The sequence below is a fragment of the Jaculus jaculus genome, chromosome 14, assembly GCF_020740685.1.
Source record: "Jaculus jaculus isolate mJacJac1 chromosome 14, mJacJac1.mat.Y.cur, whole genome shotgun sequence".
NCBI classification, from domain to species: Eukaryota; Metazoa; Chordata; class Mammalia; order Rodentia; family Dipodidae; genus Jaculus; species Jaculus jaculus.
In genome coordinates this window covers 19483115-19491521 of record NC_059115.1, presented here as the reverse complement: position 1 = coordinate 19491521, position 8407 = coordinate 19483115, and the positions used below count along the sequence as shown (strand labels likewise).

Genomic DNA, 8407 nt, shown 5'->3' with positions numbered 1-8407 from the left:
AGATGTCTGGGTTCTGAAGGAGAGACTGTGGTCAGGCTCTGGTGAGGTGGGGTGTGGGTGCTGGACTCTGAGGTCCTGGAGGGAGACACTGGTAAGAAGCAGTCATCTCTTGCAGTTCTGATGTGGAAATGGCCCAGGGCATCTAGGAATCCTCCATCCTAAGGCAGAAGAGCTCATACCCAAGGGGCTGAATTCCAGGTGTCTGTATCTGGATGCTCTAGATGCCGGTAGGGCCTGGAGACCCATGGATCCAAGATCTAGAGTGAAGATCGTGGGGTGTCTGGGTTCCCAAAAGAGATGGAGGGCCAAATGCTGCCACGATATGATCTTTTCTTCTACTCCTCACTCCACAAAAGTCCAGCCCAGAGAGCACAGTGTGTGTTTGTGCAAAGACCCAGAGGCTGTGGGCTTTCTCCTAGGTCACCTAGAAACCACTCTAAGAGGTGCACACTCACTACCACACCATCATGCCCTTCCGGTATCCCTCGTGCATCTCCCAGGCCAGTGCCATCCCCTGGGACCCTCTTATCTCTCCTGCTTGGGGGCAGACAGCATGGTGCTAGGCTGGACTCTAGGTCAGATAAAAGGGGGCATGGTTGAAGGTTTGAGAAATGCCTGGTGCTTCACCAGTGATCAAACCTCTAGGGTTTGGGGAAAGTGTCATTTAACCCCACTGGCTTCCCAAGCCTCACAGATATGTGACACTGTACTGAAGTCACACAGTCTCAGCCACATCTAAAACAGAGATACCACCCCCCCCCGTCTCTCTCTCTCTCTCTCTCTCTCTCTCTCTTTCTCTCTCTCTCTCTTTCAAATAAATAAATAATAAAATAAAATAAAAATAAGATGTGGAGTGGTTAAGGAGGACATCTGGAGTGGGGCTGGACCACCATCTCCATAGAAGCCTGGGTCTCTCCACATCTCACCCAGTGCTCCTGTCTCCTTCTCAGAATCTCACTCTGTATGATGGTGTGCAAGTGTGTTTTGGTTTCTATTCCATTCTTCCTGATTTCGGTGTCTTTTCCCTGTTTGTCCTCTGCCCACTTCTAGATATGTCTGTGGCCATCTGTCATTGAACATCTCTCCCTCTTTATCTCCTCCTCCTTCCTCCTTCTGCTTCTTCTTCTCTCTGTGTCTCTGTCTCTTCTCCTCCCAATCTGTTCCATCTCCCCAGCCCCTTCCTCCTCTCTCATTCCACTTCCTTTCCAGCAATGTCCACGTGGGGCTGGGTCTATACCACCTGTTTGCTGACAAAGACACTGCTCAGCATGTCCACATCAGCCGTACCTTCCCACACCCCTCTACAACATGAGCCTCCTGGAGCAGCAGAAGTCCCCCCAAACATCAACAACAGCCACGACCTGATGCTGCTGCGCCTGGTGGAGCTGGCCTGCCCGCCCAGGATCCCACGCTGGGGAGCACCTGTCTGGCTTCTGGCTGGGGCAGCATCCAGCCAGGTAACTGTACGGATACCAGGACTAGACCTCGCAACCTGAAGTGGGAGGCGCAGGTCTGAAGGTGGGAGTGGGGCTATGGGGTGCTAGCCTCACCCACGTCTCCTTGGCCCACAGTCTTTCCCTCTGGAATACCTCAGTATTCTACCTCTTGCCCAATACCATATGTAAGACAGCTTATTCCCAGAGGGTGTTGTGTGCTGGACACCTGAATGGCAGCAGAGACATCTGTGTGGTGAGCTGGCCTCAAACCCAGGGCCTTGAGGGGAAAACAGAGAGGAGGCCAGCAGGCATCTGCTCAGCTTCTTAGCAACTGTAGCGCCTTCCCTCTGTCCCCTCCCTGCCTTCCTTCCTCTAGGCCCTATGCATCTCCTTTCTTACCTCCCAGCTCCCCACTCCATGTATCTTCCCTGGTGTCTCCCACCTGCCCAAGAACATGCTGGACCCTGAGCAGGCAATACTGAACACGGGATGGCCACTCCCACTCAGAGCACCATGGGGAGGAGGGGTGCCTCATCACTTTTCTTGGGGAGTCAATTTCTATTCACCCCAGATAGGACGACAATACACCAAAGAGATAATTCCATCTGTGTTCAGGCTGGCTCTCCAGTGAGCTGACTGAGGTTATCATAGCACACAGGTAAGGAGTTACTTACAAGAGCATGAGAGACTCACAGGCAGCTACATGACCAGAGAGCCCATCCCAGCACGGGAGATCATTCAAGAAAGCTGCACAACTTGAGGGAGATCCACTAAACAACCTCCTTTAGGCACTGGAGAGATGGCTTAGCCGTTAAGGCGCCTGCCTGCAAAGCCTAAGGACCCATGTTCCATCTCTCCAGATCCCAGGTCAGATGCACAAAGGTGAGGCAAGTGCAAGGTTGCACATGCGCACTAGGTGGTGCAAGTGTCTGGAGTTTCATTTCAGTGGCTGAGGCCCTGGCATGCCAGTTCCCTCTCTCTCTCTCTCTCTCTCAAAATAAATAAATAAAAGAAGAATCTCCTTTAGCAAGGCTTGGTTGGGCACGTCTTTAATCCCAGCACTCAGGAAGCAGAGGTAGGAGGATGGTGGTGGTGAGTCCGAGGCCACCCTGAGACTACATAGTGAATTCCAGGTCAGCCTGGGCTAGAGCAAGACCCTATCTCGAAAAACAAACAAAGACTGTCTCTCTGGCTCACCTGAGCCAGGAGGTGCAGCCACCACAGTGAAGTTATAAATGGACGTGTGCCAGGGAACAAGTCTCTCTTGGTTGGCTCCTGAACTTCAAGAAGTTCTGGGAAGCTTCCCTCACCCAGCTGTGTTGAGATGGGGGACGCCCACATGGGGTGTCTTTCCCCTTCTCCTGCTACGTCCACGGCGACCTCGCCTGTGTAGCAAGCAGAAATGCTTCTGCACTGGAAGAGAGCTGAGGACAGTGGGCCAGCACTCCTCGGAGGGATGCCCCCGGTGACCCCTTGGCAGTCAGTTACTGTAAAGGTTCCTGCTGCCCATGAAGTCACGACGACCTAATTGCTGGCGCCAATGCTGTTTCTTTCCTGCTTTCTTCTAGCTGTTTGTCTAAGAACAGCTAATTCAACACTTATTAGTAATCATGCACACAATCAGAGTACAAAAAACAATTTGAGCATTGAATGTGCCCCTCCTATGATTAGGGCAATGGAGAAAATGTATAACTCTACTAGGAATAAAAAATTAACTCTAAAACAGTTTTTAGATGGTGTAAAGTAAAAACAGCTTATGATGTTTTAGAACAATACTGATCCTGAGAAAATAAAAGTAGAAATGTTAATCGGTAATGTTCATTAGAAGTATGACAGTTCTACAGATAAGGAGTTGTAAAACTTAGACATTCCCACCAGGAAACTTCCTGGGGGATATGTTCAGTACTTGATCAAGGACAGATGGTGGACTCCTAGAGCTGGAATCTACTTAGTTCCACTCCCCTATGAGGGAGGATATGATGAATTCGGTAATAGATGGGTGAATTATGAAGAAAAAAGGAGACTATGGCATTCTCTTCCATTTATGGAAACGCTTAGCAAGGAAACGTAAGCCTTGGTGTTTATACAGTCCTTGGGGTATAAAAAATAAGTAACCTGCTATTCACCTTACACCTAGTTTCTGTTTGTATAATGTTGTGGTCAATGATACAAGGCATCCTTCTTAAAAAATGGGTACAGTTCCTGCCTGATCAACATTACATGTATGCTTACAATAGAACAATACTTAAGATTGTTTAGATTAATGATTTCTGAAATCACTTGTTGGCTTGCTAAGTTTCCCTGTGTAATCTGTATAAAACCTTCATGAAACCTTCAGTAAATTGCAGCAGCATATTCAACTTGAGTGTGTCTGTCTGTCATTTCCTCGCCGAATCCCGAGTTCTCCTTGAGCCTTCGCCCTTGTTCTCCCTCGGTCCTGATCTCCCCGAGAGTCAGTCCGCGGCATTCTCCCTTGCACACGGCAGGAGCTCTCTGCACTTTCTTCTCTTTCCTCCTCTGAATCTAATAAAATCTCTCTAAACCATACTCTCTGCTCTATGGATTCTAATTCTTAAACTTCATAAGGCAAGAATCCGGGGTACTCTAAGTTTATTGGTGCATTGGCATATTGGTATATTGGCAAGGACCCCCAAGTTCCATTACAGTAGGAAGACACGGCAATGGCAGTTAAAAAAAAAAAAAAAAACAGAAAGAAATGGATGCTGATGCTCAGCTTGCTTTCTTCGTTATTTATTTCTCTCCTTTTTTTTAAATTTCTTTTTTTATCTTATTTATTTGAGAGAGACAGACACAGAGAGAAAGACAGATAGAGGGGTAGAGAGAGAATGGGCGCGCCAGGGCTTCCAGCCTCTGCAAACGAACTCCAGACGCGTGCGCCCCCTTGTGCATCTGGATAAGGTGGGGCCTGGGGAACCGAGCCTCGAACCGGGGTCCTTAGGCTTCACAGGCAAGCGCTTAACTGCTAAGCCATCTCTCCAGCCCTATTTCTCTCCTTTTTATTCAATCTGGGACCCTTAGTCCATGGGGATGGGGATGGTGATTCACAAAATCAGGGTGGGTCTTTCTTCCTCAGGTAAACCTCCCCGAAAATACCTTTACACAAAGGTGCATCTCCTATAGGTGATTGTACATCCAGTCACGCAGCAGCGAAGATGAGCGATCCCAAGTTCACCCCTTGTCAACCTGATGCACTCTTTAATCCATGACATTCAACCTTGCACCCACAGGAGGCCTATGGCCATCTCCTGAAGCAAACTGCATTTGGTTCATCACCAAGAGTCTCCTAAGTCTTAACAGTCCCAACATTGTTCAAAAACCCAAAGTCCTGGGCTGGAGAGCGGGCTTAGTGGCTAAGGCACTTGCTTGCGAAGCCTAAGGACCCAGGTTCTATTCCCCTGTACACACGTAAGCTAAATGCATAAGGGGGTGCATGCATCTGGAGTTTGTTTGCAGTGGCTGGAGACCCTGGCATGCATATACTCGCTCTCTCTCTCTCACTGTCAACTGTGCCACACATGGCCTACTCTCAGACACTTTCTGGAACTTTGTCACAAGCCCCCTGCCCCGCTCCCCGCTGAAGTGATGCCATCTGTCCCAGTGGGACGGCATGACCTCAGGGGCATGACACACTTGACCTCATTGTGCTCACACTCAGGAAGCAGAGAGAGATGGAAGCTGGTATTCAGCTTGCTTCTTGCCTTTTTTTCTGTTCTATTCAGTGCAGGACCCAAGTCCATAAGATGATGCCACTCACATTCAGGGCTTCTCTCCTTAGTTAAACCTCTGTAGAAGCCCCCCACTGACATGCCTAGAAATGTGCCACGTAGGTTCTTCTAAATCCGGTCACATTGACAACGAATGTTGACCATCACAAAGACATTTGAGCCATTACAAGCCAGTGAGACCTCTGGGGATTTCAGCCACGTGTACTCACTTTTACTGCTTCAGCTAGTTTATGTCGAGATTTCTGTCATTTTCAACTGTCAGAATCCTGGCTGTTCAATGTATCGGGTGACTCAAGAGAACAAAAGTCAATGCCAAAGCCGGTCATGGTGGCGCACACCTTTAATCCCAGCACTGTGGAGGCAGAGGTAGGAGGATTGTTGTGAGTTTGAGGCCACCCTGAGACTACATAGTGAATTGCAGGTCAGCCTGGACTGGTAGAGCGAGACCCTACCTCAAGGAAAAAAAAAAAAAGTCAATGCCTACTTTGCTGAGACAGTGCTCTGAATGTGGGGGTCTCTGGGCCTGGCGGAACCACCTGAAAACCTGGTCAAAGTGCATGTAAAACTTGACATCGGGCTGGGCATGGTAACACGCATGTGCATACTTCACACTCAGGAGGCTGAGCAACAGGACGTCATGTTCAAGGATACCCTCTACATAACAGATCTTGTCAATAAAAAAAGAAGATAGAAAAAGACGCAAGGGGCTTGGGAGATGATTAAAGACTGTTGCTTACAATGCCTGCTGGCCTGGATTCAATGCCCCACTGTCCAAAAAAGCTGGATATAAAGCAGCAAATGGCTGGCACACATGTACTCACTCACACACATACATAGACACACACACACGAAAATTACAAGATTGGAAGGGGGGCTGGAGTGATGGCTCAGCTGTTACCGTGCGTGCCTGCAAAGCCCAGTGACCTGGCTTCAGTTCCCCTAAAGTACCCACCTAAAGCCAGATGCACAAAGTGGCACATGCCTCTGTGTAGTTTATTTGTAGTGGCTAGAGGCCCTGGCACTCCCATATTCATTCTCATTCTCTCTTTCTCTCTCCTTGCAAATAAGTAAAATAAAAATATCTTAAGTCTTTTAAGGGCTGGAGAGATGGCTTAGAAGTTAAAGTGCTTGCTGGTAAAGCAAAAGGACCCAGGTTTGATTCCCCAGCACCCACATAAAGCCAGATGCACAAAGTGGCACATGCACCTGGAGTTCATTTGCAGTGGCTAGAGGCCCCGGGGCACCCACTCTCTCTCTCAAATAGATAAATAAATAAAATATTTTTAAGGGCTGGAGAGATAGCTTAGCAGTTAAGGCACTTGCTGGTAAAGTCAAAGGACATAGGTTCAGTTCCTCAGCACCCATGTAAAGCCAGATGCACAAGGTGGCCCATGCAACTGGAGTTCATTTGCAGTGACTAGAGGCCCTGACATGCACATTCTATCTATCTATCTGCCTCTCTCAAGTAAACAAATAAATAAAAGTATTAAAAAAGATTTTTAGAGCTGGAAAGATGGCTTAGCAGTTAAGGTGTTTGCCTGCAAAGCCAAAGGATCCTGGTTCAATTCCCCAAGACCCACATAAGCCAGATGCACAAGGGGGTGCATGTATCTGGGGTTCATCTGCAGTGGCTGGAGGCCCTGGCACGCCCATTATCTCTCTCTAAGAAATAAAATATATTAAAACAAAATTAAAGCTGGGCGTGGTGGCACACACCTTTAATCCCAGCACCAGAAGGCAGAGGTAGGAGGATCACTGAGAGTTCTAGGCCACCCTGAGACTACATAGTGAATTCCAGGTCAGCCTGAGCTAGAGTGAGACCCTCCCTCAAAAAAAAAAAAAAAAAAAAAAAGGTAGGAAATTTTGAAGATCAATAACACTGGGAAATTGCCTTAAAATGGGCGATTTAAGAGAGGGGTTTCAGGTAAATATAATTAATACAAGAGAGGAGATACTGAAGGAAGGAGCTTTCTTTTCTTTTCTTTTTTTTAAAAAAAAAATTTTTTTTTATTTATTTGAGAGTGACAGACACAGAGAGAAGGACAGATAGAGGGAGAGAGAGAATGGGCGCGCCAGGGCTTCCAGCCTCTGCAAACGAACTCCAGACGCTTGCGCCCCCTTTTGCATCTGGCTAACGTGGGACCTGGGGAACCGAGCCTCGAACCGGGGTCCTTAGGCTTCACAGGCAAGCGTTTAATCGCTAAGCCATCTCTCCAGCCCAGGAGCTTTCTTTTCGACAGCGTGTAGCCGCAAGGTGGCTGTGCAACTCTCCAAGAAAAGGAAGATTGTGGCTGATGGCATCTTCAACGCTGAACTGAATGCAGACTCTCACAGGAGAGCCGGCTGCAGATGGCTACCATGGAGATGAGGTCTGAGTTATACCCAGCAGGACAGAAATCATTACGTTAGCCACCAGGCCATAGAACGCTCTCTGGGGAGAAGGGGAATGGACTGCCCTGGTCCAGAAGAGGTTTGGCTTCTGGGGGCTGTGTAGAGCTTGATGCAGAAAAGGTGGCCGCCAGAGGTCCGTGTGGCACTGCCCGGGCAAAGCCTCTGCGTTGCACACTCCCTAGTGGAAGAGGGCTTTTTGCGAGGAGCCTGCTATGGTGTGCTGCCGTTCATCACGGAGAGCAGACCCAAGGGCTGCGGAGTTGTCATGCCTGGGAGACCAGGGGGACAGAGGACTAAGTCCACGAAGTTGGTGGACGGCCTGATGATCCACAGTGGAGACTCAGCAACTGCTACCTGGGCACCGCTGTGCGTCACGCCGTGCTCAGGCAAGGTGCGATTGGCATCGAAGTGAAGATCACGCTGCCCTGGGATTCAAGTGGCAAGGTTGGTCTTAAGGAGCCCCTGCCTGACCAGAACGCATGTAGAACCAAAGATGAGATCCTGCCACCACCCCATCTCAGAGCACGAGGGTGGGAAGCCGCATGCCATGCCCCAGCCAGTCCCTTACAGGGTCTCGCTGGCAGCTGCATCTGGAGGCTGCATGTTGCTCTGTGAAGACATTTAATAAAATCTTACACAAAGAAAAAAAAAAAAAACAACCGGGCTGGAGAGATGGCTTAGCGGTTAAGCGCTTGCCTGTGAAGCCTAAGGACCCCGGTTTGAGGCTCGGTTCCCCAGGTCCCACGTTAGCCAGATGCACAAGGGGGCGCACATGTCTGGAGTTCGTTTGCAGAGGCTGGAAGCCCTGGCGCGCCCATTCCCTCTCTCTCCCTC

At 49.1% G+C, this 8407-nt stretch overlaps 1 pseudogene; it reads left to right on the top strand.

The window, feature by feature from the left end:
- Positions 1-1268: 1268 nt before the first annotated feature.
- LOC101602681 lies at positions 1269-8198 on the top strand (annotated as a pseudogene).
- The last annotated feature ends 209 nt before the right edge of the window (positions 8199-8407 follow it).